The sequence below is a fragment of the Anabrus simplex genome, chromosome 2 (genome assembly GCF_040414725.1).
Source record: "Anabrus simplex isolate iqAnaSimp1 chromosome 2, ASM4041472v1, whole genome shotgun sequence".
NCBI classification, from domain to species: Eukaryota; Metazoa; Arthropoda; class Insecta; order Orthoptera; family Tettigoniidae; genus Anabrus; species Anabrus simplex.
The window spans coordinates 1,068,042,924-1,068,059,134 of record NC_090266.1 but is presented as its reverse complement, the minus strand read 5'-3'; the positions used below and the strand labels follow the sequence as shown (position 1 = coordinate 1,068,059,134).

The window sequence follows — 16,211 nt, the reverse complement described above, 5'->3', positions numbered from 1 at the left end:
CCAGCATTTGCCAGCTGTGAAAATGGGAATCCACGGAAAACAGTCACATTCTCATCGACAGTCTTCTACACAAAATAAAGAACAAAAGACACAATGAACTCAAGAAACAGAACAAGGAGTCATACAGTACGTCGCGCTTGTATTGTTCTTTCTTTTCGCTTTTTCCATTCCATTTAATTCCATTTCGTTCTGGTGCGTTTCTTTTTTGGAGTGAACTTCCATTCTGCACTGTCTATGATTGATGTTGGGTGTTTATGTACAAAGGAAAGGGCTAAGGAGTGTGGAAAGCTCGATTCTATGCAGTGAATCTAGTTCATGTAATGCTATCCTAATTAGCATAGTATACGTTCTACGAGCTAGAAAGAAGACGGCTTCCATATCTGCTACAGCGCTCTAGATGGTGCAAGGCGAGATAGCGACGCCATAGTTTAAGCGCCATCCATACAGTTTGGTCCGATTGTGGTGTGTAATTTCTTCTATTTAATGAAAATCCATAGCCTGTTTCCAGTCATTCGACCGGGTCAGGAATGGAATGGGTGAAACCCCCATCTAGCGGCGAGGATAGGAATTGTGCCGGCTGACGAAGCCTGTCGCACTCCTCTGGGGCAATGACTAATGAATGACGGATGAAATGGAATGGTATTGGAGAGTGTTGCTGGACTGAAATATGGCAGGGAAAACCGGAGTACCCGGAGAAAAACCTGTCCCGCCTCCGCTTTGTCCAGCACAAATCTCACGTGGAGTGACCTGGATTTGATCCACGGAATCCAGCGGTGAGAGGCCGACGCGCTGCCGCCTGAGCCACGGAGGCTCCTTGTTCTATTTAATAACATCCTTAAATTTTATTTGAACTTAAGGTTAAAACAAACTTTCACGTTTACTGCGTCCCTATTCAACATCTAGGATAGAAGTGAACCACCGGGTGAGTTGGCCGTGCGGTTAGGAGCGCGCAGCTGTGAGCTCGCATCCGGAAGATAGTGGATTCGAACCCCACTGTCGGCAGCCCTGAAAATGGTTTTCCATGGTTTCCCATTTTCACACCAGGCAAATGCTGGGACTGTACCTTAATAAAGCCACGTCCGCTCCTTCCCATTCCTAGGCCTTTTCTGTCCCATCGTCGCCATAAGACCTAATGAAATGAAATGTCGTATGGCTTTCAGTATCGGGATATCCCAGGACGGGTTCGGCTCGCCAGGTGCAGGTCATTCTATTTGACACCCGTAGGCGACCTGCGCGTCGTGATCAGGATGAAATAGTGATGAAGACAACACCTACACCCAGCCCCCGTGCCATTGGAATTAACCAATTAAGGTTAAAATCCCCGACCCGGTCAGGAATCGAACCCGGGACCCTCTGAACCGAAGGTCAGTACGCTGACCGTTCAGCCAACGAGTCGGACGTGTCGGTACGACGTAAAGCATATAGCAAAAAAAAGTGAACCAGAAAATTTCTTCTCTTCCTCACTAGTTATCTTGCCTTTATTTAAAGAAATGGTATTGTTGATTAGAAAAGAAACTGTAATGCCTGTAATTCGAGTTTATTTCCTTTGACGTAGATGATTCTTCCTTTCTTTAAGAGATTAGAGAAATACATAGTGACAGAATAACTAATGAACCTGTAACTCATGGATTTCATACCCGAATTTATCCATTCAGAAAAACGAAAAAATCATAGTTGAAGTGACACAATTTAGAATTAAAGCGATTTCTTATTATACGTGACTCAGGAAAGTAAATATTAAACGATGTCGGGGAGGAGTGTCAATTAGATGGGTGGAATATGGCACCCATTACTCCAGGGCAAGGACGACGTCTCGTAAACACTGGAGTGATTTCTAATTGTGTTTCAGGTCTCTTATAATATTCCTCCAGTCCTGCAGCACCAAAATACGTTAAGGGTATATTCCTCATGAAAATTCAAGCAAGTCTGAATTATTACGTAGCTGTTGATGTTGTGGTCTTAGCCAAGAGGCGTCCAGTTTAAGTTAAATTCTTTAAAATATCCAGCCTTCAAGAGAAACCACTGGTGATGTCACATAATAATAATAATAATAATAATAATAATAATAATAATAATAATAATAATAATAATAATAATAATAATTGTTACGGAGTTATCCGTGGAAGGCAGAGGTGAAAGAAGTTGCGGGCTGGAATGGGTATAACTACAAGTCGTAAAGATGAATTTAAAATTTAAATAAAGGTTATATTTTCAACAGATAACAACATTTAACAATTTTCGCTAGGTGAAATAACAAAGAAAATCAGGTACAATGCAACTTTACAAAAGAAAGCACAAGTTAAGGGGTCTTTACAAATTCTGGGCTACGAGCCCAAATTCGTCAATCCTTGAGCTCTCAGCTCACAACCACAAAATACCAAAGGGCAGAACGCCCCTAATTACATGGAGCACTAGCTCCCAGCAATCAAAATGTCACGCCTCCCCGAGGCACCTTTCAAAATACCAGAAAGAGCTGACCCGCTCTCAGTCTTTCAAGCCTATTAAAAGGCCATAAACGGACTTTACTACAAACTGCCCTCAAGGCACACTTATAAATAAACAGGGGTAACTTGTACCCACTCTACTGGGCCTAAAATGAAAAATAATAGGTTACATTAAATGGCCCGAAATGCAAAAGGAATGGAGGCGTGAGTTAACTCTCCTAAATACACATTTTAAAACCTAAGAGGCACTAGGCGATTACACAGGGGCTAATCCCAATCTATGGAGGTGACTAGTATACAAAATAAATTTAACACATTAAGAAGGAAGAGAAAAACGGTTACGAGAACATAGTCACCTCAAATTCAAAAATGAAGGGGAGCTCGAGTGGGTAAAGCACTCTCTATCCCCGATTTACAGTTGAAGAAATTTGTAGTTTTTACATAGACTGAAAAGGGATTTACATTTTAAAGAGATGGGTTACATATTAAAGGATTCGAACCTTCCCCGTGAGTTAAACTGCTAAGCTAGCAAGAAAAGATGTTAAACGGCCATTACCTTGTTGAAGATCTGTTGCCCGAAGAAAGAGGCGCTTCCCGCCCCCTGCTACATATCCACACGCTAAGCTACATGTTATAGAAGTGGCGCGGAGACAAGAAAATCAGCAGTTTTTATACCCTCGCGGAAAATTCGAGACCTTTCATGAATGATTAAGACCCGCCCACAAACGTTTATTGGCTAGCAGGAAAAGTTACACACAAATCGATGAAGAAACACCTTATTGGTGGGAAATTAATTACAGAAATTTAGGATTGGTTAAATTCAAAACAGGCGGAAAGGAAGCTTAATATTGCCAACCCTCAAATGAAAGAACAAAATTTAGTAAAGACAAAACTTATGAATACAAAATTTCTCCAAGAAAGTTCATTTCTTCGCACCAGAGTGCATTATCATAGTTTTTTAGTAGAGACATCTGTTAGAGAATGTCCACACTTCTTGATCAACAAAAGCAAATCAAAAACACCCAGTGACATCTTCTGATAAACAGTAGAGTTGATTCAGTTTGTTACAGTTCAGGGTTTCTCCTGTAGAGAGGTACCTTAAGGCGGAAAATTCAAATTTGCAGCGTAGATGTGTACCAATCGGTACAATAATAATAATAATAATAATAATAATAATAATAATAATAATAATAATAATAATAATAATAATAATAATAATAATGTCCGCCTCTCTAGTGTAGTGGTTAGCGTGATTAGCTGCCACACCCAAAGGTCCGGGTTTGATTCCTAGCTCTGCCACGAAGTTTGAAAAGTGGTACGAGGGCTGGAACGGGGTCCACTCAGCCTCGGGAGGTCAACTGAATAGAGGTGGGTTCGATCCCCACCTCAGCCATCCTCGTAGTGGTTTTCCGTGGTTTCTCGCTTCTGCTCCAGGCAAATGTCGGGATGGTACCTAACTTAAGGCCACGGCCGCTTCCTTCCCTCTTCCGTGCCTATCCCTTCCAATCTTCCCATCCCTGCACAAGGCTCCTGTTCAGCATCGCAGGTGAGGCCGCCTGGGCGAGGTAATGTTCCTCCTTCCCAGTTGTATCCTACGACCCAAAGTCTGGCTCTAGGACACTGCCCTTGAGCGGTAGAGGTGGGATCCTTCGCTGAGTCCAAGGGAAAACCGAACCTGGAGGGTAAACAGATTAAGAGGAAAGAAATAATAATAATAACAATGCTTAAGTTTTGAATTCCTTCTCGGTGTTACCTCTGTTTCCTTGAATAATATTGCCACAAAATTTGAATTCTGGCACAGATTTCCACAATTTTCTCCATAATGCTCTTTCAGAATATTTCCCACACATACCGCTTTTGCGGACTTGGGCGGAATCCCTAAATTGAGAATTTTAGGTCCAAAATTGGAAATTAACGGTATTTTTTCATATAGCTTGGAAACCACTCTTAGTAACCAGCCGTCCATCAGACAGCAGCATAGCAGTTAATTGAAACTAAAGACTTCAAACATCATAGCAGAAATTATCCCGCACTCCTTAATCTGTCCGCCTCTGTGGTGTAGTGGTTAGCGTGATTAGCTGCCACCCCCGGAGGTCCGGGTTCGATTCCCGGCTCTGCCACGAAAATTTGAAAAGTGATACGAGGGCTGGAACGTGGTCCACTCAGCCTCGGGAGGTCAACTGAGTAGATGTGGGTTCGATTCCCACCTCAGCCATCCTCGAAGTGGTTTTCCGTGGTTTCCCATTTTCACACCAGGCTAATGCCGGGGCTGTACCTTAATTAAGGCCACGGCCGCTTCCTTCCAATTCCTAGGCCTTTCCTATCCCATCGTCGCCATAAGACCTATCTGTGTCGGTGCGACGTAAAGCAAATAGCAAAAAAAAAATATTCTCTAACCTATATTAGCATTCTCTTGCATCACCTACTGTACCCTCCATATACACAAATCATAGCACAGCTTGGGTTTCAGGTGTGTTATTCTGCTGGAAAGAGAAACTAGGACAGGCGAGCCAGCCGTGTGGTGAAAATGAGGTTTCTATTGTTCCCAAACAGGCAGCGTTTGAATACTGCAGTAAATTTCTTTTCAAAATATACGTACTCGTGTTATTGACAGCTGGTGTAAATTTATGAAGAATGTTCCATAGAAATGTAATATGCGGTACAATAATGAACTGTAAATATAACCTGAATTTTAAAAGCGTCTCGGAGTTAAATCACTTCCTGTAATGTATTAATTTGATTCACTGCGACCTCATTAATTCAGTGAAACAAGTAACGGGCCCATAAACAACTGTTAGTCACTGTTTCTACCTTCAAAACAGCTTCCAGTCAAGATGCTGATCCTACGATGAGGGTATGACACTTCCTTTGAGTTGTTGTTGGCACAGTTACCCCTCTCAGCATGCGTGAAGTATTTTCTTACCCCGTTCTTACTAACTTATAACTTTAATAACTTGGAATTTTAAACCCGTATCTATTTCTACTTTGCCTTTGCTGGCGATACCTAGTATTTACAGTGCACTATGTCTTCTGGTATAGGCTAGAGTAATTTTGTTTCTTTCATTGATCTGTCTCTGTCTTATCCTTGGCTTTGACAATGTGAAAGTGACTGAGGTATGAGCGATGCTAGTCGCTGCTATGAATGGTGTGAAAATGTTGCTCATAGGGTCAGTCGATGCATAGGGTAAATCTATCTAACTTTGTGATATTAAGGATTATAAGTAATATATCAGAACAAATGCTCGATCTAGGAAATTTTATATTTTACATGCTGAGTACCTATACATTATTCTACAAACACATGATAAAGAACGTTCAAAAAATGCAAAATATTTGGAGTTATAACATGTAATGAGAGAAGTGTAATTTCGTGATAGCATACCTAATTACGTGACACAGTATACCTAACTTCGTGATAACTTTTCTGAGCATTGTTACAGTTCACTTCACGCACTTTTCACTCATTTTCAGTATCGGTATCGTTGTCACTGACATATTTACAAAAACTACACATAAATACAATAGCATCAGATGAATCAACGGCTGACAACTTTCATGGAACCATCGCAAACAGAAGCAACACTGAATCCAAGGACTTTTATTCTTCCCAAAACTGTATCTGTCGTTACAAGTGGCGCAGATGTCATCATTTTCCTTGTTTCACTTCTGTTTTTCCGTAGATACCGGTTTCACTGTAGTGTTAAGTGTGGTGGATTTTCCGGCTTGATCAGAAACAGGTGTAGTTCGATGTGTGGTGGCAGCTCTGGCCTGATTAGGAACATGTGGCTGTTATGCGGCGGAATAGTCACAACGATGATTTAATTCTTGGATGCAATTTCCAACACCTCTGGTGTCACGTGACTGACATGGGAATCCATTATCAGTATCACAGGTCTATTTGCACCAAGGCCTAGAACAAATTCCTTGAACCACTTTACGAAAAGTTCACTGTTAATCCATCCACTCTGTGACAGGGCTACTGAGGCGTTAGGAAGGCACCATTTGTCAATGAATCTGACATTCTCAATCCTTTAAAATGATTAGAAGTGGCCCGAATTCACCTGCAGCATTTCCAGCTTGCACAATTTTTAACTTCAATGAATGGGAACTTGTCATGGTTTGCATACTGTTTTTGGCCATAGCATACACAACATGACTTATTCGGTTACCGTTCAGACCGATCCCTATTTCCTGCATTTTTACTATGAAATTAACTAACTTAATCTCCAGTTCACTTGTAAGGGCAAACGGTATACCCATTTTTCCAATAGTCATATTGTCTTTTAGAGTAGGCTTACTCCACGGAACGGTGAAATTTTTAGCAGCCTTGTATACAGACCACATTTCCTCCAAAACATTTTGAAGCACTCACCGAAGGTCATCTGACGAATAGGCTTGTCTTCTTTTGTTCACAAGACCCGTTTTTTTTAGCTTGTTGCTGTTTTCCTTCTTCACACATTTGCTTAACGCTGGAGCCATTATGTGTGAATTGGACACAAAACGGAAGAGTCGTAGTCATTTTCCTAAGCAATTATTTCATTAATAATGCACTTAAATCCAACTCTGACTACTGATATTATAAGTGTGTTCCTTAGAGAATAAAACTGCATATACTTGTCTGAATAATTGCTTGTCCAACTTACCTTAATAACGTTTTACTACAGGAACAGACCAACAAGTAGTGTATTTCAGTGGCGTATGCTGGGATTGAAACATGGGCTACCACTAGACTTAGGTTACCTCTTTACGAGGGTTGGTTTAGTGAACGTCAAGCATTCAGTATTTTGAGCTGCAGCCAGTAGCCTGCTGTGTTGTCAAGGCTGTTTGACAAGCTACTGCACTGGCCTCTGCTACTGCCTGTGCTCAACCTTTGATCAGTGAAGATGGTTGCCTAAGGTTTAGCAAATGAAAGTCCGCCTTTGTGGCTAAATGGATAGAACGTCTGCCTTTGGTCCGATGGCCCCGGTTCGTTTTCAGAATCAACCCCCTCATACTGTTAATTCCCCTGGCTAGGGGACTGGGTGTTTATGACGTATTAGCCATTCATTTTATCCTCATTACGTCACCACCAGAAAGGTTTTACTGAAGGCTTAACATTTCCATTTCTAATTCTTCAGGATTATAATTTTCGAATATTTCACACACCCGCCCTCCATGCTCACAAACGTCAACAGAAGCGAAGGGATTATTGACAAACATGATCACTGGTTCAAGCATTGAAAACTGGCTAAATCTGCTACCTTGGACCCAAGAGTTTCAAGATGATTAGCAAGAGATGAAAAATCACGCTTGCCGCCATTTACTGTATCTGCCATAGAGTTCAAATTTGGAAAATGTGAAAGGGAATTTCTATTTAAATGGACAATCCAAACCTTAAGTTGTTTTTTCAAATGCATTGACAATACTTATCATACCTGAAATATTATGATCTTTTCCTTGCAATTCGATATTTAACTCATTTAATTTTGAGGTGATGTCTGCCAAGAATGCGAATTCGATTAGCCAAGGTATATCATCAAGTTCGTGATAATATTTCCCAGGAGATGATTTCATAAAGTTTCGTATCTCATCCAACAGGCAGCAAAACCGTTCGAATGTTTTCCCCCTACTAAGCCACCTTACGTCTGCATGAAAGATTACGTCACCATACTCAGAATCTGACACACTTCAAATATTTTTGAACAATCGATGACGAGTAGATGACGATCTTATATAATTCACGACATGAGTTACAATTTTCATGACATGACCGAACTTTAAAACCTTTGCGCATAAAGCTTCTTGGTGAATAATACAATGATAAGAAAGAATGTTTGGAAATGATTCATCCTTAGCGCAAAGGGAAAGAAATCCATTATTTCTACCAGTCATAGACGGTGCCCCATTTGTTGTTATAGCGACAAGCTTTGACACTGGTAAGTTACTCTCTTTGGTGAATTTAACGAAAGCATTAAATGCGTCTTCTCCTCTAGTACGTCCATGAAGTGGCAATAGCTTGACAAATTCTTCCGTTACTGTAAAATCATTAAAAACCATTCTAGCAAATACACACAACTCAGCAGTGTCAGACATATCAGCACTTTCATCAAACTGGAGTGAAAAATGTTCACACGATTTCAAATCCTGATGTAAGTGAGATTCCATATTATTAGAAATCTGTTCAACCCGCCTAGCAACAGTTTGGTGAGACAACTGAAGTCCTTTGATTGAAGATATCAATTCAGATTTATCTTTGTGAGATTCGAACAGAGATTCAGCGGCATTTAGCATAGCTTCTTTCACTACTTCCCCATCACTGAAAACTTTTTTCCATTTAGCTAGGTCGTAACAAACTTTGTAAGAAGCTATTGTCACGTTACGCGTTTGCTGAACTGGCTTCTTAAACGCACATTGTTGCAATGCTAATTTAGATTTTAGGTCTTTCACTTTGCGTTTCCTTAGTTCAGAATTAACAAGAAATTCACTGTCAAATTTTTGTGATTAGTCAAAGAATGTCATTGTACATGACTTCTTTTAAGGAACAGACACGGTAGCATTACACAATAAACACACAGACCTTCCTTTGTTTTCAATATAGCAATACTGGTCCTCCCATTCACTATTAAAGTTATAATTTCTTTGCCTTTTATCCATGTTAAGAAGAGTTATGTTTAATGAAATATAACTGATTATAAACTGAATAATTTAAAGTTTAAATAGTAATCAGAAAATCACACGAAACATGTTGAAAGTACAACTTATCACAACACAAGGCACTGAAAACGTATTCCAAAAGCCCTGCATAAGCTCACAAGTAATACTGAATGTTTGCCTGAAAGCTAGGAACTGGGAACATTCCAATTGCAAGACTCTCATAAATCGTTTGTTCATTGTTTACGGCACAGCTTTGTTGGGATTAAAGTTACTTTGCGGGCAAATTGGATGTCCCGTTGTCGTCCTGGTGAAACTCTGTCATGGTAGGTAGTTTATGGCATTGCAATCAAGTGAATCATAAGGAAGCGGTTCTGTTTGGCAGAATAAATATGCGGCTATATGTGGCTCCTTATACCTGGTGCTAGCACCCCCCCTCCCCCCCCGCCCCAAAATGAGAGTTTTGTGGAGGATTTCCCATTATCGCAACTACTTACATGTCGAATAGCTCTCTTTCTGAACCTTTCTTTTATCTCTTCACTAATTGCGGGCAGAGTCATTTAGGCCTAGATCACATTTATTACTTACTCAAAGCTCTTTGTGTATTTGGAGGTACGGATATAACAAATTTCCTGACTTTCAGAACGTTATTTTTAAGAAAAACGTAAAAATATTTATTGAAATGCAAAAGTATCGTTTTCAAATATTAAGTAAAATTAAATTTGGAAATTAATTGCGAAGGGCGCCATAAAAGAACACCTCGGGCGCCATGGCCCCCGTGGGCTCCGCGTTGGACAGGGCTGCTGTAGATTACTTCACTACGGAGTGAGCTGCCTGTGGGCTACACGATGCGTGTACCAGAACAACACAGAAGGAAAATGAATCAAGGCAACGAAGCGATGGCTGTTTCCGCCATTGTGCTTCTTCCCTACAAATGTATTTATGAAAAAGAAAATGTCATGTAGTTATTTTAATAACTCACGGGCAAAAGTGCTTCATCCTCTTTATCTATCTTTCATAATACATTACAAAGTACAGTATAATATTCCTTAATCACAAGAAATAATGTGTGTCTAAGAGGGGGTGTGTTCATTCCTTGTAGGTCCATAAGAGCAATACTGTTTTCTTGACGTGCAATGAGCTATAGACTCACACAAGTCGGGTTTCGGACGCAGTCATAGTGTATGTACCGAATTAGTAAGCGTGACTGAGAACATAAGACAGGCCATTGATGAGCGGCAAGTGACAATACTACCGTACGAATTGGCCGTGCGGTTAGGGGCGCGCAGCTATGAGCTTGCATCCAGGGGGTAGTAGATTCGAACCCCACTGTCGGCAGCCCTGAAGATGGTTTTCCATGATTTCCCATTTTCACACCAGGCAAATGCTGGGGCTGTATCGTAATCAAGGCCACGGCCGCTTCCTTCCCATTCCTAGGCCTTTCCTGTCCCATCGTCCCCATAAGAACTATCTGTGTTGGTGCGACGTAAAGCAACTAGCAAAAAATAAGACCTATATGTGTTGATGCGACGTAAAATAAATTGCAAAAAGTGACAGTCCTAGTAAGATTGCGGCCGGTCTGGGCCAGCGTTCTGTATTCGTACGCGGTGAGCCAAGGACAGCGCTGTGGTAGTTCTATGGGCTGACTGCTTCAATGTGTACAGTGTACTGCGTGTCACGGGAGTGCGTTGCAATACGGTCGAGTGGAGCCGATCAAATTTGCTGTGGTTTTCAGTTTGACTTCTCCGTCTATCCTGTTATCGGAAACGAATGTGGACTGTAATTCCAAAAGAAAAGAAACCGTGGCAAAAAATCGTGAAGAAAAAAAGAAGCAAGAAACGAACTAAAAACCGCACAATACAAAACTTCTGAACCGGATCCTAAACTTAAAAGTCGTATTTGGTAGGTATTCAAGCCTGCAGTTGACGGTGATGTGTGCTGTACGATCTGCGGTGAACTTTATGTACACACTAGCAGTTACTCGCGACTTCTCGCGTGGATTTCGTAATTTTATAAAAGTAATCGTTCCTCGGTTCTGTACTAAGACATTATCTGAAAATCCCTGAAGTATAAAACCTCACTGAAAAATTGAGTTTCATTTACCCCAGAAACTCTTTGTAAACAAAGTTTGTCGTATTGCCTTTTGGGGCTGAGATGACCATGCGACATAGAACTGTACACGTTAGAACGTCTTCTCTCAAGTAAAAAAAACCACGTTTCTTTATTTTTAAAAGAGATTACAAATACGTATTTCCACATCTGTAACATCTTCAGGTTTTGAGATATAAGTATCCGTGTAAAAAATATTCAACCCCTTTATCAGCCCTTCCTCCATCCCCTCCCACGTGGATTTTCCAAAAACAAAAAAGAGAGACATGTCTCTTTATTTTTAAAAGAGATTATAAATACCACTTCACATCTGTAACATGTTAATTTTTGGAGATATATTGTAGATATGCTCAGGGATTATGTATACAAATTTTGGTTGGCAGCTATGCCCAAACGTACACACATAATCGCGCTGCTGTAGAACCCTGGAACTGGCGTTGCCATGGTTACGGCAGTTCATTTCCTTATCCGATTCCGAGAGCAGGGGGTAGTGTGGTGCCAATATCTCCATAACAGTCGGTTTCAGGGCCGTAAAACATAGTTTTCGGGCCCATAGGGCTTCCCGAGATTTGTTCTTTGGGTCAAGGGGCTTAAAACGAGCTTAGTGTTGTCCTTGCACGACAAATTCGATATTTCGCCTATATTAGCCTATTATTTTTGTGCCTTCCCTGTCGCCCCCACCTGGAATTGTTTTGAAATGAAAATACAGCCCATGTCCCTCAGGGATAATGTACATTTACATTAGTAAAAGGATTTTTATAATCGGTCCAGTAGTTTCTGATATTACCCTCCAGATATACACAAACTAACAAAATTCGCGCTCTCCCTTTATTATATTAGTGCAGATTAAAGGAGTCGGACTGATTTTGTCTTCTTTATTATTAGATAAAAAACTTACTATGAACGATGTGTGCTTGAATAACGAGCATTTTAATGTTTGCGTGTCCGGCTCCATGGCTAAATGGTTAGCGTGCTGGCCTTTGGTCACCGGGGTCCCGGGTTCGATTCCCGGCAGGGTCGGGAATTTTAACCTTAATCCGTTAATTTCGCTGGCACGGGGCTGGGTGCATGTGTCGTCTTCATCATCCTTTCATCCTCATCACGACGCGCAGGTCGCCTACAGGAGTCAAATCAAAAGACCTGCATTTGGCGAGCCGAACATGTCCTCGGACACTCCCGGCACTAAAAGCCATACGCCATTTCATTAGACTCCACGACTATGCCACGACGTGCCAAAGTTATGAAATTTTCTTCGTGGACTGACGTTCATGATGCTCCTATTCCAACATATGAGCTGGAAAGATATTTAAAGCAAAATTGTGGAATGCAAGAAGATAGATATAGCATCCTATTGGAGAACAAATGGACATAACTACCCAAAATTTCACCAGATCGCTAAGAACGTAATATGTATGCAAGCATCATGTTCAGCTTCAGAGATAAATTGCAGTTCAGCGGACTTCATTATCAACGCACGACAATGCTGATGCTCTTCTTTTCATTCACAGTAATTCCATTCCACCACATTAACAATGACCAATAAACTACTCACACTAAGTAAAAGCTATGTTCAGGATTGTTTTTGTTGTTGGCAAATTGCACGTCATTTCTACTTATATTTTATTTTGAGGTAAACACGAATGAAGTCCTATGAATATGCTTCGTGTTATTTAGATTCATTTTCAGTTAACTTGATGTCAATTGCAAACGAATATTAATTTATAATAAAGTTTCTGTTTGTCTTCAATTATTATTATTATTATTATTATTATTATTATTATTATTATTATTATTATTAGTATTATTATTATTATTATTATAGTGCAGGATAAATATCTACCTTTTAATTTCAAAATGCGATTAGCCTACTTTGCAATATGTTAGTAGCGTACGGAATTCGTAGAGTGAATGATCCGAATAGTAGTGTGACGTGAACATTTCGTTGTGCACAACGCACATGTTATTGTGGAGAACTACTCAAGGTTATTCCACGGAGCCCGCCCAGTGCGGTGGACTGCGGTGGGCCGTATGAGCCCAGTGCTGTGGGCCAGTACGCTGCCGCGTCAGAAAGAGAAAGGCACTGCACGGGCTGGGCTTCCGGAGCCCGTGGGTTCGAAGTGCTGCGCGGTGGGTCTGGCTGCAGGAGTCTGGTTTCGACAGCAATCGAACAAGTGGACATTAATCTAGAAGCCGCAAGCAAACGATCTTCCCAGCATGGTTTCCTTCTAAACCTTGAAAATATCCTGGACCATAGCAATTGCCCACCTAAGACACATTTCTAGTAACTAACGCATGTCCCCCGACATACGACTTCAAAACCAAGTTTCACCCTCGATCAGAGCGCAAAAAGGCTGAGAATAACCATTTACCAACACCTTCCGTGGTCAATCCAGACAAAATCCGTGAGCAGAAGAATTTTTGCCATGTTACATGCATTAAACAATTATACAGAGTGTTAGGGGTATACGTGCAGATATTTTGCTAGTCGGTAAGGAAAAATACATCTAAGAACATATGCTGTGTACTTCTTACCTTGTCCTTTTAGTTTTCCCATAACTGAGCCAAATATTTCAGGACCTAATGTGTTTTGAACGGTCGTAGTAGGATACGCCGTTATGTCATTCTGTGGAGATACAGTAGCAGAGTATAGAGGTTGTTGAACTTGTTTCTTATCGCAGGCCAACTCATGTTATTGTGGTCTTCCCCCAACCGCTTGGAAAGAAGAGGAGGGTGACTCACGTCCCAGACCACTTGCTTTACTTGAAAACCGGTCTAGGGTACTCTGTGTGAAAAGTACACATAATCCTTACCGAAGTATCAATACCTATACTTTCTCATGTTGCTGCCGAGTTTATTTTGTACTCGTTACGTACAGTATGTAATGTAGAATATCCATACCAGCACATACGTGCGAGTCAAGTGTTGTGCAGTTGTGTGTGATTTGTAAGACGTCAATTACATTACTCAGTGATCCAAGCTGACAAAAATGAAGGGAATAGTTAATGAGTTAATGAAAAATGGACGAGGTGAGTTGGCCGTGCGGTTAGGGCGCGCAGCTGTGAGCTTGCATCCGGGAGGCAGTAGGTTCGAACCCAAATGTCGGGAGCCCTGAAGGCTGTTTTCCGTGGTTTCTCATTTTCACACCAGGCAAATGCTGGGGCAGTACAGTAATTAAGGCCACGGCCGCTTCCTTCCCATTCCTAGGCCTTTCCTATCTCATCGTCGCCAAAAGACCTATCTGTGTCGATGCGACGTAAAACAAATAGTAAGAAAAAAACTGAAAATTGGGTGCAACATTTCTGTGCTGTTATTGTGACAGTCTACGTTGAATTTCTGACAATAGACAATGCGAGTTGTCTATATTATGTTCATATTATTTTCAGGTCAATAAAAGAACCGTGGACACTGAAAAGAAAAGGCTATACGTATTCGGTGTTGTTATTAATGAGACAAATTTCAAAAACCGTAGTTGCATCCACGCGTGAACATTGTTCGAAGGATAAAGAGCTACTATGGAAGTGCCGGCGGGTATTTGTAGTAGAAGGCGTATTATTGGACAGTAGGTGCCGATAGGTAAAATGATTACTCTAATTGACCCGTTTAATTAGAGTTTTGTTAATAATAATGTTACTACTACTGCTGCTACTACTACTACTACTATTAATAATTATAATAATAATGATTCACGTTCCACTAACTAATTTTTACAGTTTACGAAGACGTTGAGGTGCCAGAATTATTTTCCGCAGGAGGTTCTTTATATGCAGGTAAATCTGCAGACACGAGACTGACGTATTTGAGCACCTGCAAATACCACCGAACTGAGCTGCCATCGAACCTGCCCAGTTGGGATCAGAAGACCTGCGCTCTATCGTCCGAGCTACTCAGCCCGGCATTAGAGCTTAGAGTAAGTTGTTCGTGCAGTTAGGGGCGCTCAGCTGTGAGCTTGCATTCGTTAGATAGTGGGTTCGAACTCTACTGTCGGCAGCCCTGAAGATTGTTTTCCGTGGTTTCCTATTTTGACACCAGGAAAACGCTGGGACTGTACCTTTACTAAGATCGCTTCCTTCTCACTCCTATTCCTTTTCTGTGACATCTTTATGTCGGTGCAACGTAAAGCCAATTTTAAAATGTCATCATATTTAGGACATTATACAACTGCTGAGGTCCATAGTTATAAACGATGAGAAGTGTTTTCTCGGCAGACATCATTAGTGAGTAGTCAATATCTATATATATAAAGCAGCTTGTCCTGACTGACTGACTGACTGACTGACTGATTCATCATCGCCGAGCCAAAACTACTGGACATAAAGAAATGAAATTTTGGAGATATATTCATATTAAGATGTAGGTGCTCGCTAAGAGAGGATTTTTGGATATTCCGTCGCTAAGGGGGTGAAAACGGGGGTGAAATTTTAAAATGAGTGTGTCTATATCTCAAAACTTTAAAAGTTTACAGATGTGAAAATTGGTATTTAGATTCTTCTTTAAAAATAAGGAAACACGTATTTTTTTGTTTTGAGACAATCCCAATAGGAGGGGCACAAAAGGGTGAAAAAGGGGTTGAATGCCTTTAATCGGGATACCGGTACTTATATCTCAGAAACTGAAGATATTACAGACATGAAAATTGGTACTTTTGATCTCTTTTAAAAATAAAGAAACACGTATTTTTTGGTTTGGGGGAAATCCAATTAATGGGAGGGTGAAAAGGGGGTGAATTTTTAAAATGGGTGCATCTATATCTCAAAACTCTTAAAGTTTACAGATGTAAAAATTGGTACTTAGAATCTTCATTAAAAACAAAGAAACACGTATTTTTTTGTTTTCGGAAAATCCCAATAGGAGGGGTGAAAAGGGGTGAAAACGTGGTTGAATGACTTTCATGAGGATACTTATATCTCAGAAACTGAAGATATTACAGACCTGAAAATTGGTGTTTAGGATCTCCCTTAAAAATAAAGAAATACATATTTTTTGTTTTTGAAAAATCCAATTAATGGGGGGTGTGAAAAGGGGGTGAAT

At 40.7% G+C, this 16,211-nt stretch overlaps 1 protein-coding gene across 1 annotated transcript in view; it reads left to right on the top strand.

Annotated features, from left to right (window-relative positions):
- Window positions 1-16,211, top strand: part of LOC136863293 (5-hydroxytryptamine receptor-like) — a 140,426-nt gene that overhangs the window by 18,858 nt on the left and 105,357 nt on the right. The window lies entirely within an intron of this gene.